The following is a 15,888-nucleotide window of genomic DNA, read 5'->3' as shown; positions in this document are numbered from 1 at the left end:
TGAAGAATCTCTTTGAGAGTCTTTCACCGTTACTCAACTGTTGCACCCAATAGCCTGTGTTCCCAGTCTACACTAGCTAACTCTTTCCTCATTCCATTGCAGTCTTCTTTATTTTGGCATAAGGTACTCATTTTAGATCTAATTGTCTCACCTCCATCTCCATTAGGTACTCAATCATACTGTGATCACTCTTTCCGAGAGGATCCCTAATTATGAGATTAGTAATTTGACGTCTCATTACACAGGACATTCAGCATCGAGTCCACGCTGCTGAAGATCCAGCTGCGCTGGATGGGTCACGTCTCCAGAATGGAGGACCATCGCCTTCCCAAGATCGTATTATATGGCGAGCTCTCCACTGGCCACCGTGACAGAGGTGCACCAAAGAAAAGGTACAAGGACTGCCTAAAGAAATCTCTTGGTGCCTGCCACATTGACCACCGCCAGTGGGCTGATAACGCCTCAAACCGTGCATCTTGGCGCCTCACAGTTTGGCGGGCAGCAGCCTCCTTTGAAGAAGACCGCAGAGCCCACCTCACTGACAAAAGGCAAAGGAGGAAAAACCCAACACCCAACCCCAACCAACCAATTTTCCCTTGCAACCGCTGCAATCGTGTCTGCCTGTCCCGCATCGGACTGGTCAGCCACAAACGAGCCTGCAGCTGACGTGGACTTTTTATCCCCTCCATAAATCTTCGTCCGCGAAGCCAAGCCAAAGAAGAAACACAGGACCAGAGCAAAGATAGCATGCTCTCTTGTAGGTTTCCTAACATGCTGTTTGAGAAAATTAATGTGGGTGCCTTCTATAAATTCCTCCTCAAGGCTCCCTCATCTGCATTGATTTGACCTATCAATTCATAGATTAAAGTCCCTCATGGCAACTGCTGTTGCATTCTTAAAAGCTAAATCTATGTTTCTTGTCTGAGCCGCTGTAATGCTATTATTTAGTGGCCTGTGGACTACTCCCACCAATGATATTTCCCCCTTGCCGTTCCTAATCTTTCCCCAGATTGATTCAAGGTTTTGCTCGTGAGTGTCCATATCTCTCACTGTCATGCTGCTCTCATCCTTAGTTCAGAGCACTACTCCACCTCCGTTACCTTCCTGCCTATACTTCTGAATAACATGATACCCCTGGATATCTAATTCCTAGTCATCACCCTGGATCAATGGTCTATGATTGATCATTAAGTCATACCCCTTGAGCTAATAGCTCATTAACCTTGTTTTGAGTATGATGGCCATTCAGATAAAGTACCCTTACACTCCTTATCTCTTTAGAATCAAATTGCAATGTGGGCCACTTCGTCTTTTGAATGTGATTTTTTTTCTGCCCTCCACTTTTAGTTTTTCCATTTCTAAGTTATTTTTAAAATTTAAACATACAGCATGCTAATAGGCCATTTTGGTCCGGGCCGCCAATTTACACCCAATTAACCAACACCCCAGTACCTTTTGAACAGTGGGAGGAAACCAGAACCCCTGGGGAAAACCCATGCAGACACGAGGAGAACATACAAACTCCTTACAGACGCCTCGGGATTCAAACTCCAGTCCTGATCGCTGGCGCTGTAAAGACGTTACACTAATCACTACACTAACTCTGTCCATCTCCATTATATTTCCTTCTGACTTTCTGCATAGATTCCTATCTCACTGCCATATCAGTTTAAACCATCCCCAACAACACTAGTAAACACCCTCTCATGCACCACCCCCTCCAACTCCACAGGACATTGATTCCGGCACTTATACAGATTAATAATATTATTGAGGGCACAGATGGGATAAGTAATCAGAGTTTTTTCAGGGCAGGAGAGCCTAGACTGGAAGACATGGATTAAAGGAGAGTTGGAAAAAATTTAAAGGGATCTAAGATCTAGTGTTATACATAAAGGAGCTGGAGAAACTCAGCAAGTCACGAAGCACTGCTAAGAAATAAAAGGACAGCCAGCGCTTCAGGCTTGGGCCTGATGAAGGGCTCGAGCCCAAAGCATTGGTTACCCTTTGTTTTCTATCGATGCTGCATGAGCTGCTGAGTTTCTCCAGGACAATTGTGTATTGGTAGGGGATCAGAGTGGCAAGTTGGTGGCTATAGAGAATGAGCTGCCCGAGGAGATAAAGAGAGAGTTAGGTAAAATCACAGCATTTCATAAAGATTTGTACAGGTACCTGGATAGGAAAGGTTTGGACTGCAGTGGTTCAAGACTGCATCTCACTACCTCCTCATCCAGGATAATTAGGGATGGACAATTACATGCTGACTCAGCCTGCAAAGCCTACAATGCCTAAATTAGGCGTGGCCAACCTTTTAATTTTTAATTTAGACATACAACATAGTAACAGGGCATTTATGCCCTCCCACAAATATGTACCAGGGATGTAGGCTAATTGGGTAGCACAGACGTGGGCCGAAATGGCCTGTTACCATGCTGTATGTCTAAATTAAAATTAAAAGTTGGCAACCCCTGATTAAATGAATAGATGTGGCCCAAACAAATACATGGAATTAACTTACATTGACAATTTGGTCAGCAATGACAAGATGGGCCAAAGGGCCTGTTTCTATGCTGTACAACTGTATGAATCTATATCAATGACTGTCACCAATACCCAAAAACTGTTGTGTGGAAATGGTGAGGAAGCTCATCCTCTGTCTGAGTCCCCTCAGTGGTGGATGTGCCCTTCTCTCCACTCATTGGACCTTCCATCTGGCCAGTGCAGATGTGCTAGAAGTAGTCTGCTGTTGTTCATCCAGCTAGCGCCAAGGTCCAGTGCTTCAGTCATCCCTTACATTGGTGAGACAGCCAAAGCCTGTGGAAAGTGCCTCTCACAAATGGTCACCTTCACACTGAGTGCAAATCTATCCATACTTTAAAGTCACTGAGCCGCACAGCGTGGAAACAGGCCTTTTGGCCCAATTTGCCCACACTGACCAAAATGTTCTGCCCACACCAGCCCTGCCTGCCTGTGATTGGCCCAAATCCCTCTAAATGTATCCTATCCATGTATCCATCCAGATCAGTGGCTCTCAACCTTTTTCTTTCCATTCACATACCACTTCAAGTAATCCCTATTGCCATAGGTGCTCTGTGATTAGTAAGGGATTGTTTAAGGTGGTATGTGGGTGGAAAGATAAAGTTTGAAATCCACTGTTTTAATTGTACCTAATTGACTTGTTATGTTCACGGTTAACTCCAAAAGAAATGGGCCAATGACAATTTTTCTCAAGCAAAATATTTTAGTAACAATTGGGTCTAGAGCAGAGATTCTCAACCTTCTCGTCCCACTCACATCCAACCTTAAGCAATCCATTACTAATCACAGAGCACCAAGAGCATAAGGATGTGGTGTGTGAGTGGAAAGAAAATGGTTGAGAATTGTCTATAAAATGTTGCATTTGCACCTGTCTCAACCAACTCCTCTGGCAGTTCGTTCCATACATCTGTCACCTTCTGTGTAAAAATAAGATAACCCCTCAGGTTCCTGTTAAATCTCTCCCCTGCTCACCTTAAACCTAAGTCCACTGGTTCCCGATTCCCCTACTCTGGGCAAAAGACTCTGTATTCACCCAATCTGTTCCTCACATGATTTTGTACATCATTCTGAGATCACCCTTCATCCTCCTGCTCCAAGGAATAAAGCCCTAGCCTGCTCAATCTCCCCATAGCACAAGGCTACGAGTTCTGGCAATGTCCTCAGAAATCTTCTCTGCACCCTCTCCAGCTTGACAACATCATTCGAGTAGCATGATGACCAAAACTGAACACAATACTCCAAATGAACCCTCACCAACTGTAGCATGACCTGCCAACTTCCATACTCAATACACTGGCCAATGTGTCTGATGCATTTTTGACCACCCTATCTACCTGTGATGCTGCCGTCAAGGTACCTGTACTCCAAAATCTCTCTGATCTACAACATTCTCCATTTAGTTTGCTCTGAAATTTTCTGACTAGGTTCTGAGGGTGATGCCTCTTACAGAGACATTTAAGATGTGAGACAGCAGATGGTTTGTAAGAATGGCCAGTTAAATCTACAGCCTGGTTTAGTATTACTCCAGCCCCACTTTGCTCTCATTGGTAAGTCCTGCAAAGCTCAGGTAATTCACGTACACTATATCCAAACCCCTACTCAAATCGCTCTTGAGGAATTAACTTGGCTTGGCATATTTCTGCCTCCTATAATTTTTTTCTCTCTGGGGACCAAGGATCAGTTATCAACAGATTAGAGGTGAGGAAATAATGGGTTATTTGCGAGTTGCTTAAAATTGTAGTTCTCCAACCTTGCAGAAAACTGGCTTAGAATAAAAGCAGATTTTATCTGTAAAGGCATGCTTTAAACATTACAAAAAGAACCTTACAACTTAGAAGGCCATTAAGCTCATTGTGTTTATACCAGCTCTAAGAGCAATCCTGTCAATCCCTTTCATAAAAATATATGTAATTGGAGCAGAGTCGGCCATTTGGCCCATTAAACCTGCTCCACCATTCAATAAGATCTTGGCTGATCTGGCCATGGATTCAATTCTACTTACCCACCTATCGTACATGTATAAAACAGATATATAAAACAGAATTTGAACCATAAAAATGTCACCCCAAAACCTGGGGTCATCTTATATGTCAAGTATAAAGTCTGAACCGTATATCCTGTGGTTTAGAGGATCCCTCCTGGCGATGGAGATCAGCATTAAACACTCTCATAACTCATGCAGTCCTACCATTAAATATTTTTCTACTAAAACTTACATTTTGGAAGCTGGATTAATAGTAATGTTATATTAAAACAATAAAAATGTATTATAAACATGTCTAACTAACATACCTTAAAATAACAGCCCTACAAACAAAGCGAAGAGTCGCCATTTGCAACAGCTGATGAACAGTAAACAATCAGCCAGGGTCCCAGGGTGCTTTCAGTTAACACTGCCTCATCAGGTCAATTACAATAAATCTTGCATTACATTACACCAGCTGGGAACATTTGATGCACATTATGTTAGGTAAATGACAGTATTTTGCCATTACTTGAAATTAATTGGCTAAATTTTAAATAACCAAGACTGTGTTGGCTTAGTAGTATGCTTAACAGCATCACTCCACTGATCAATGGGATGGTTAGTAAAGGAATATTGGGACAATAAGCTCTCAGTGGTAAGTGCCAGACTTGGGATGGTTTTATACAATGAGTATAGCTCAAAATCTACATTTTGAGTGGAAATTCTAGGGTCATCTTATACACCAAGTTGCCTTCAATCCCAACATATACGGTATTCCCCATAAACCTCAATACCCCTCTTCTTCAAAAATCCATCTAATTGTGTCTTAAATACATTTAATGAGATGGCCTCAACTGCTTCATTGGGCAGATAATTACATAGATTCACTACTTTCTAGGAGAAGCTGTTGTCCTTATCTCTGTCTTATATCTTCTCCACTGAATCTTGAGGCCATGTCCCTTAGTTTTAGTCTCATTTTCCAGTGGAAGCAACCTCTCTGCTTCTATCTTATCTATTCCTTTCATAATTTTATGTCTCTATCAGATTTCCTCCCTCATCCTGATAAACTCCTATGAATAAAGTTGCAGGCTACTCGATCTCTCCTCATATTAACCCTTTAATTTCTAGAAACAACCCGGTGTACCTCATCTGCGTGACTTCCAAAGCCAGTAGAGTATATCTTTTCTCATGAAAGGAGACCAGAAATGTACACAATACTCCAGGAGAGGCCTCACTGTTACAGCAGAACCTCCCTGCTCTTAAATTCCACTCACAATCCATGATGGCCACATCGAATTTGCCTTCTTGATTACCTGCTGCACCTGTAAACTAACATTTTGTGATTCATGCACAAGCACTCGCAGGTCTCTCTGCACAACAACGTGTTGCAATCTTTCACCATTTCTCCTCAGTTATCCAGTCCCAAAGTGGATTTTGAAAGGGAGACCACTTTCCGACTGCTCTTTTGAAAATAAAAAGTGCAGCCTCATCGTGGAAGGAACCTCTGTGACTCTTAATAAGAAAACTGAAGAAGACAGAAAACTGTCTTTCCTCCTGGAAAGATATTATCCTATCACAGGAGGTACAACTTAAGTGGCTTTTAAATAAGTACATTGCAGCTCAGTTCCCTGAAATCTGCTTTCTCTCACCCCAACTCTGCTCACTTTCCCTATCATGCAAGCCACTCAAAGTAATTTATAACAGTCAGTTAATTTATCAACCTGCATTGTGATGTGGGATAAAACCAGAGCTTCTTAGGGAAACCCACGCAATCTCAGGGAGAAGGTTCAAACTCCACACAAACAGTGCAAGAGCTCAGGATTGAATCTGGGTTTCTGAGGAACTCTGGGCTGTGGTTCTATGGGCTGTGCCATGCTGGTAGGAGTCTCCAGTGGAAACTGTAAGATGAGGGAACAATAAAATCAAAAATTATTTGCTAGATTATAAGATACATAGACAATAGGGATGGTTGGGGGTGGGGGGGAGCTAAAGCAAGATTGGGAGAAGGCACAATGACTAACGGTGAAGAACAAATTTGACCATTGAATTCTTTGGCCCTCTTTTGCTGAGAGAGAATGAGTAACATGGAATGGAAAATGCACAGGTTACAGAAGTAAATGATTGAAAATGTGAAATGTGCATTATCACTATGCAAAAAGAGCTTTGGAAACTTTTAAGCAAGAGTGTACTATAAAGAACATCTCATCCCTTGTCCTTGTTATACCAGATGAAAGGTTCTGACCCAAAATGTCAACAATTCTTTTTCTCCCACTGATGCTGCTTGACCCATTAAGTTCCTCCATTCTATTATGCATTATGAAGAATCTGGATAGACAGGCAGGTGTAAAGGACAGCCAGAGGGTTCAGAAAGGAGAGTCATTATCAATCTAATTCATGGTCTTCATTGTCTGGATGACAAAGAACCTAAAAAAATATATTTTACAATGGACTCGCGACTTGTAGAAGAGAAAATCAAATGGATTGAGGCCCAGAGGTTTTCTTCAGCCTTGATGATTGTTTTGGTGGAGCTGTTGAGGGGCCTCCTTCATTTCACGTCAATGAAGAAAACGATGTCTAAAAACAAATAAGGTGAGCGATGGAATGATTTAGTGACAGGTTCAATTCAGTGCAGAATGTCAAGGAAATGCAGTAATGCAGGAAAGGTCTAGAATTTAAGTGGAAAGGAACACTTGCATGGGAAATGAAAGTGTCCATGGAATCCTGACCAAGATTAAAATAAAGCTGTTGCGATAATGCTCGGTGGAGTAAGCACACCTGATAGGGACTGAAACACACTAATTTATACTAATTGTTTGTTAGTATGTTTTACGGGAAGAATGGAGGCAGATTAGGGGATTGCTTTGTTAAGCAGCTCTGCTCTATCTTTTACCACAGTAGCCTGCCATTTTCAGAGTCATTTCTCATTCCCACACTGACATGTCTGCCATGGCCTCATATATTCCCAGGTAGAGTCTTCAACCAGACTGTATTAATATTAACCTCCAATTTCTAGTAGGTCCTTTCTTCCCCACCCTAGTTTCCCTTATCTCTCTAGCCCCATTTCTACTCTTCATTCTCTTTCCCCTCCCACAATCTACCTGCCTGTTACCAACACATTCGTACTTCCAGCCCTCAGCCCCCAGCCCCTTCCCTTCCTCCTGTCAGAGTGCACCATTCTCGGCCCTTTGCCCCATCCCCCATGGCATCTTAGCTCCTTCCCCCTCCCACCTGTATTCACTTAGCACCTCCCAGCCAGTTTTCCTCCCCCCCCCTTACTCCTCTCCCTCCCTTTTATTCGAGAACTCTCAGGTTCTTGCTATTCTCAATAAAGGCCCAAAATCTATTGCTTTCCACGGATGCTGCCTGATCCTGTCTGGACTCTGTGTGTTATTCCAGTTTTCCAGCATTACCTGACATATTGTTTACCTCAGAGGCTCTATGGCACAGCAGATCGAGCTGCTGCTGCACAACACCAGAGACTGAGGCTCAGTTCTGCCATCAGCTGCTGTCTGTGTGGAGTTTGCAGGTTCTCTCTGTGACTGCATGGATTTCATCCAAACACTCCAGTTTTCTCCAACATCCCAAAGGTATGACAGCTGGTGTTGCGGTCACGTACTTGCCTTTGTAGGGAGTGGTGCTGGCCGCTGCAGATGATGTAGGCGATGGGATGCGCAGGGGTAATATCGCACATGCGCGAGTGTGTTAAGCATCAGTGTATGGGTGCTGAATCTCAGATGCAGGAGGAAGAGAGTGAGAGCATCAGGATCACCTGTTTGGCAGTGAGCCAATGAGAAGGTCAGGAGTTTAGCTGGATGGTGTTAGGGGAATTGACGAATGTAATGTTGTGTCCAGTGAATAATAAAAGAAAGTCGATTTCATAATGTGGTGAAAGAAACAAGCGAGTATATTCTTTATTTGTTTGTAAGCTGTGATAAATCAGTGCTGTTACATTGGGAAGTTAATTGGTTTCTGTAAATTGCCAATAAAGTGGTAGAATCTTGGGAGGGAAACAGGGGTAGAGAGGGAATTTGTGAGGAATGTGAAGAGAATTGTTAAAAAATGTGATCAACGTAGGACAAGTATAGATGGGTGGATGATAGTCAGTACAGAATTGGCAGTTTGAAGGGCCTGTTTCAGTGCTGCAGGTCCCTATGATTCTCATGTCTAATCTTGCCCCATCAGAGTTCAATATTCATGCCTGTTAGGGATATGAAAGTTAACCCAGAATAATCTTCAATGGCTCATTTTTTTTAGAACAGTGAATGAGTTAAATCTACTGTCATGCTCACCCATGAAGTCAAGGAAATGAAATCATTTATCACAGTGTTATTTTACTTAATTAAAATGTCATTTAAAGAAAATTAAAATTAAAGGACTTTCTACATATTCATATGCTTTGATGAATAGTTGGGGGACTGATCCAATTTAATTAATCTCATTTTTAAGGGGAATTTATTCCAGACTCTCATCAGAGGTCCCACTTAATAATGGCTTTTAAGAGGCAGTTTTGCCATAATTTTAAAGCATGAGTCTGATCATCAGTTGTATCATAATGACCTTATTCTAAAGAGGGTTTTGCCCCTGCTACCATTTCCGAAAGCTAAATCGCAACAAGAGATTGTGTGATTAATGCTAAAATCCTGCGTTGACATCATTCAGAAACACTCCACGTGGGGCTGAATTATTGAACACAAAGTTTAAATCACAGTATTGACGAAATGTTGGCAGAATTATGGACTGAATCTATGAACATTAATCAAATAGTTGCTCACGAACCCACCCTTACAAATATAGGACTAAATTATACTGACTGTAAAGTTAATCCAGATGCCTCACAGGACAACCCTTTCCACCTGTGCTGCCTGTATCTCTGTTTACGTTAATCTCCCTCATACTACACTCAGTGGCATCTTACCTAGTTTTACTGGCTGCTGCCTGGCAAATGGACGCAACCTGTTTATGTTAACTAAACATCTGTTACGTTTTGTGTTAGGGCTTGAAATAAGTTATGACATTGGGCAAAGGTAGCAAGATAGAGTCAAAGTGAAATGCAGCATGGAAACAGGTCCTTCAGACTGACCATCAAGCATCCATTTTATACTAATACTATTCTAATCCATTTGCAGCTCCTAATAGACAGAGTATGCCTGTGATTGTCAGATCTCTGAAGCTAAGCAGGCACAGAACTGGTCAGTACTTGGAGGGGAGACTTCCTAGGAACACCTGGTGATGTAGGTCTCAATGAGGGGCAATGGACAAAGTGGCAAAGTTATGGTAGACAAAACAATGCTGTCGCATTATGTGACAATTATAGAATCTTTATATAATAGAATCTTTATTATCTTTATTACCTTTTATTTAATACCTTTATTCTCCTTACATTCCCAACACCTCTCCCCTGGCTCTACCATTGATCTTTACACCAAGAGCAATTGACAGCAGCCAATTCAAATACACAGAGGTAAGACTTTTGGTACATCTGTACATTCTTATATATAACAATAAACTATTATCACTTATTGTGCATTGTGCATTGGATGTGGGAGGAAACGAGCACCCAGAGGAAGTCCATGCAGTCACAGGGTGGATCCTGGGGTCAGGATAGTTGGAGCAGTGATGTAGCAGCTCTACCCAGCTACCCCACTAGACATGAGACATGGTACATTATTTATTACTGAATATTGATTTTTCTCTGTATTGCAGTTTGTTCACATTTTTTCTTCATTTACATTTCTCTCTTTTGTATACATGATTTTTTTTTCTTGAATATTGTTTACAGTTACCTATAAGTAGAAATTCTGCCTGGCCTGCAGGAAATGAATCTCAGGATTGTATGTGATGCCATATATGTACTCTGGCAATAAGTTTGAACTTTGAACGCTGAACCCTCACCCATAGACTGAAATGTGACTTGTGTGGTTCCCCACTGCTTGGAAAGATCCCAAGCATTGCTTCATGCTTCATTGCGCTGAAGGACTCTCTGAATGAAAGGCTGTTATGGTGGGGGCGGTGGGGGAGAAGAGAAAACCCAGCTGCTCAGGGGAGCAGGATGTGTGGGAGGGCCCAGCGCTCCCTTGTGTGTCCAGTGATTTGTCCTGATTAACACCGCAACCATGAGTCGCTCCACCCACTGTGGGTCACAGGCTGGTCGAGAGGCTGGTGATCAACAACATCCCTCATTGCAGTTTCACTGCTGGTCTCAGCGAGACGAGCTCCTTGCTTGGCAGGGAATGTTCAAGAAAGGTCATAGATTTTCTCCAAGCTCTTCTGGACGTGACATCTTTGAGGGCACAGCAGGAAAACTGCAGCCACTCGAAGATATGGAATTGCCGAGGCCAATAACCTGATGGCCATGATTCAATCTAAAAATAAAACTAGGACCATTTATCTCTCTACTCAATGCATGAACATTTTAATAGATCGAGTTTCGAGATTAGTATTGACATCGATAATTATCCAACTCGCCGACCCTATTTTTCAGTAGCCCCTTGCCCCAGCACCCTGCTACAGACTGTATCTCCATTGGATTTAATCCATCTAACTCCGTTAGATGCAAAGGCATTGATCCCACTTCCATGTGGATCTTAAGGAAAAACCCAATGAATTCACCGATTTCAATTCCATTGCACCTGTTTTATAAATCAATTGCCTGCCACATTTTTAAGACATTTGGAATATTTATATAGAGCCAAAGGTACTTTGTTGTCGACCCCCCCCCCCCCCCCCACTGTTTCCTGAGAGTGGCTTGTATGCGTGGAATGACCTAATTCTCCCGGTTGCCTTAATTCGCATCGGATAGCACAATCTATTTAGAACGCCTTCTTCCATTAAATGGCAATATATTAATTAAGGCCGCAAAATGTATATATAAAAAACTTCTGTAGATTTTATTTTAATTCCCCTCGGGGAGAATAATTGAAAACTCTGATCCCACACAGTGTGACGGAAGAGAAGTTAATTAAAATCTCAGGCACACTCTGCATCGTGGCGAGCCCAGCGCTGGGCACCGGCCAACACACACATCGCACTCCACTCAAACCCACCACATCTTTTCAGCCCCATGCACGCCCCAAATAGACCCTGCCTCCTCACATTGCCCACCACAAGTTTTTTTTTGTTAAATTTCCGTTAAGTCTATTTATTCATTAATTGCGAGTCAAAACACACATAGTTCATCACTCAGCGTTAATATCACCGCGTCTGGGAGCAGAAATGCAAACAGAAAGGTTGCCATCGTTTTGAGAGCTCCGCTTATTTCCAAGTGGCCTCAGGCCACGACCGATTGGGGAGCGACTCCTTGCTGCCATCTACCGCGAAGTGAATCCAACCTGTTTCAACTTGACTTGAAATTCTGACTTCAAAAGAGAGGGGATTTCAGTGGACGTGTTGCAAAAGCGACAGGCGGGGATGGAGAATGGTCTCCAAATTTCCAATGAGCTGACTGCATCACTTGCTACTTGCAAATTCATCTCTTTGGCAAGCTGTTCCAACTGAACTCTGAGGGCTTGCAGTAAGAGTGCGCCCTTTCTTCTCCCCCTCCGGGAACCAGTGCTTTCACTGGCAAAGATCGGCTTGTTTGATTTCGCTCCATTTCCGTCACCTGAACTTTGCGCTTCACACCTCAAGTTGCCAATGTTCAAAGAGCAGCAACGACTGCAAAGATGGTCATTTCTTTTTAAACAAGGGCAGCTCCCCCTTCTGCAAAGCCCCCCTTCGCATCACCCACCTCCCCCCGATCTCTCACCCCCTGCAAGGAACCGCAGTGCACAATCTGAATTTCGCAGGATTGTTGCAATGACATTAAGAAGTTTCCCACCCCCCCCACCTTTAAGAACGTCATTAAAATTGAGGGGGACACCCCCCCCCCCAATTCTCCAAGAAGCCGAACCAGGTATGATTCCGTTTAACCTAAAGCACATCTTTCCTCCCCTCTGTGAATCCAAGAACACGACACACAAATAAGTTCAAACGCTTTTAAACAGCTCCAAACAGAGAGGGAGAGAGAGACCAGCTTAGTTGACAGTTGTTCCCCCCACCCCCAGCCACATCCAGAGCCCTGTGTATCTCTGGAGGCTCCATTCACCAATATCATACTCATTGAGGGGCAGAATTCCTCAGTTATTCCTCTACGGTCCCAAAAGAATGCCTTTTGGGGCTGATTTATTGTTGGGAGCTATCATACAGTTGAATTGAGTATCTGGGCAGCGTCGGGGAAGGGAAAGGGTTTAATTGTACACATTTTGAATAAAATCCCCAAGTTTTATACACAGTGTAATTTTTTTTTGGAAACCGGATCTTCACAGTCTAACCTCTCGGGTTAACTCCTCAAGTTAAGGTGATCCAAGCAAATTCTGCCTTACCCGACGCTTGCTTCCCTCCTCGGGACTCGGTCGGCTGCCGAATCTGAAAGCTCACGATGAAAAGCTCTTTGTAATCTTCCCTCCCCGAGAGGGAAGATGCCGAGCAGATAGATTTCCTGTGGTGGATCGTGACATTGAGAGAGCGGCGGGAATCTTGAGCTGCGTTTTGTCTCCCTTCAGCCAGCGAGACCCTTCTCAATTCATCTCTCTCTCTCTCTCATCAACACATTCACCACTGACAAGCCACCATGCCTGCCTGCCACTGCCGAGCACTGGAGAATCAGGCAAGGTACTCACTCTGTGCGGGTCATTTATCAGCAATTTGCTTGTACGGATGTCTGTCACATTGTCCTGCAACTGGCTAAAATCAGTGTCTTCCCTTCAGCTCTCCATCGCTTTGCAGTGTCCTCTCCACCCTCCCCCTCCACGTCGTCTGTGGCTTTCACTGAACACGGTCTCTTGTGCAGTCATTTGGGTGATGAATGCCAACTGTACGTTCGTCCAGTGTTCTTCCCACTGTGCCCTGGAGGTCGGAGAGAGAGAGAGAGAAAGGGTTTACATTTAGACAAGTGAGTGCTTCCTGCGGAACACCTCCTTCTTTTTTAAAAATATTTATACTGAGTTTAACATACAGAATTGACAATTCATTTGTAAGTACGCCCAAAAAAAGCCAATGGAAAAAAGTAGATAAAACGACATCAATAATTATTTATAATACTTCAAAAACATTTAATTGAAATGATTTATGTGATAATGTTAACCCCATTTGTTGAAATAACTTGTATAAAATAAAGGAAGAAAAATAAAATAGCTAAAAACTAAAATCTAATCCAACCCCTCCTCTAATCAAGGTTACCTTATAAATTATTTTTTTAAACAATCAATAATTACTGGCGACCCCTGGAGAACAGGCAATGAACCAGTGGAACATTGTTAATTCTTCCAATTCTAAATTGAAACTTTCTATTTTTAATATTATGTCTAATTTTCTCTAAACTTAAATAGAACATTACATCATATAACCATTGCGAATAAGTAGGGGATGAATCATATTTCCTTATCAGTACAATTTCTCATCTGGCTATCAATGTGGTAAAAGCTAAAACTTTTTCCTGACACGCTGATATAAGTTTATCTGAATTATGAGAAAGACCAAACAAAGCAATTAACAGGCAGGATTCCAAATTAATTGTAATGTCTACCAAAAATGTCTTTCCAGAATCTCGCTAAATTTGGGCACTCCCAAAATATATGGATCAGAGAAGCTTCAACAATGTTAGATTTCTCATATAATGGATCAATATCTGCATAACAACGAGATAATTTTTGGACATACGAGTTCCGTGCACCACCTTAAATTGTAATCAGCAATATCTTGCACAAAATGAGGAATCATTAATGAAGCTGAGAGTAGAGCATCAATCTTCATCTGAAAATGTTAAGTTCATATCTCATTCCCAATCACTCTTGGTCCCAGCCATGGAAACTGAATTTAAATCCAATAAAATATTATAAATTCATGATGTTAATCCACCATGAAGATAAAGCATAAATTAAAAATAAGTTTAAGAATATTAGTGTTGGAAATTCACGAAAAATCCAAAATCTTAGACTGAATAAAATGTCTAATTTGTAAATATCTAAAAAAAAATGTCTACCGAAAAGATTAAATTTAGCTGATAATTGTTTGAAAGAAGCAAAATTATTTTGAATGAAGAGATCATTAAAACTTTAAATGCCTATTCTATGCCATTCCTTGTAACCTGCGTCCAACAAAGATGGTTGAAAAAAGATATTACAGGACTAGCTAGTGAAAAACCATTAATTCTGAAAAATTTCCTAAATTGAGCCCAAATTCTCAACCTATTTCCCATTAACGGATTATGTGTTAATTTGGAAAAGGAAAATGGTAAAAGAAAATCCTAAAATTGCCAACATAAAGTTTTTTTTGGAGGACTGCAATTCCATTTCTATCCAAGAGGGGCAATTCACTGACTTATCCAAATGTAATAATAAAAGTAAATTACGTATGTTAATCACCCAATAATACAATTTAAAACATGGAAGTGATAATCCTCCATTTAATGTGGTCTTTTGAAGATGGGCTTTATTTACATGTGGTTTTTCTCCCCCTGGCATAATCAAGTAGAAACAGCCAAATGACTGAACACCTCAAACCACTTGACAAGTTTTTTTCATAGATTGATCTGTGAGAAACACCCATATTCTTTGCCATCCTATTTAGATTAACCATGCAGGAAGAGAGAAAATAAAAATAACCGACTCTGTTAAATTCATATGAAGTGGTGGTGGAAGAGGGGGAGAATTTCTTCCACTTGGACCAGCTCTTGGGATGGACCATACATCCAAAGGGTTTATTGAGAGCCTTTGTATGTGGTGCCAATCTTTATTGTGACTGAGGTAGAGGCAGGCAGACAGGAAGAAGGAAGGCTCCAGCCTGATAATACTGCTGATGTTAGTTCTTGGAGGGTTAATTCTGGCATGGTCAGTCAGCTAGTCAGATAGTCATAGCAAGCTCTGTCTGCCCACAGTTGGGAAGAAAATGAAAGCTGAGTGTTTAAATGATATATTTCATAAACTGATGACAAGGAGCAAGGATTTATTACCAAACAAGTGTCACAGCTGTAGGAAATGCTGCAGCTAATTTGAACACAGCAAGATCTCATAAATAGAATGTGATATCAAAGCGAGAGTAGACATGTTGAAATGTTTATATTTGTTGTTGTTGTCACATGTACCTACATACAGTGGAAAAAAAAACACATGATATAGAAACAGAATTAGGCCATTTGGCCCATCAAGTCTGCTCCACCATTCGATTACAGATGATCTATTTTTTGTTTCAGCTCCAGTCTCCTGCCTTCTCCCCATAGCCATTGGCACCCTTACTAATCAAGAACCTACCAACCGCTGCTTTAAAAATAAACAATGAGTTTGCCTCCACAGCCATCTGTAGCAATGAATTCTATAGATTCATCACCTCTGGTTGAAGAAATATTTCCT

At 41.8% G+C, this 15,888-nt stretch overlaps 1 protein-coding gene across 7 annotated transcripts in view; it reads right to left on the bottom strand.

Annotated features, from left to right (window-relative positions):
* Positions 1–13,385, bottom strand: part of LOC138753759 (transmembrane protein 121) — a 138,824-nt gene extending 125,439 nt beyond the window's left edge. For 5 of the 7 annotated variants that reach the window (XR_011351408.1, XR_011351409.1, XR_011351411.1 and 2 more), the window contains exon 1: positions 12,865–13,385. The gene's annotated coding sequence lies outside the window, so the exon portion shown is untranslated. The remainder of the gene's footprint in view (positions 1–12,864) is intronic. The other 2 variants (XR_011351412.1, XM_069917132.1) reach the window with 1 other exon arrangement.
* Positions 13,386–15,888: the final 2,503 nt, after the last annotated feature.

This window comes from Narcine bancroftii, chromosome 2 (assembly GCF_036971445.1).
Source record: "Narcine bancroftii isolate sNarBan1 chromosome 2, sNarBan1.hap1, whole genome shotgun sequence".
NCBI lineage: Eukaryota > Metazoa > Chordata > Chondrichthyes > Torpediniformes > Narcinidae > Narcine > Narcine bancroftii.
Note: the sequence above shows the minus strand (reverse complement) of the source record. Positions and strands in the feature narration are given on the sequence as shown.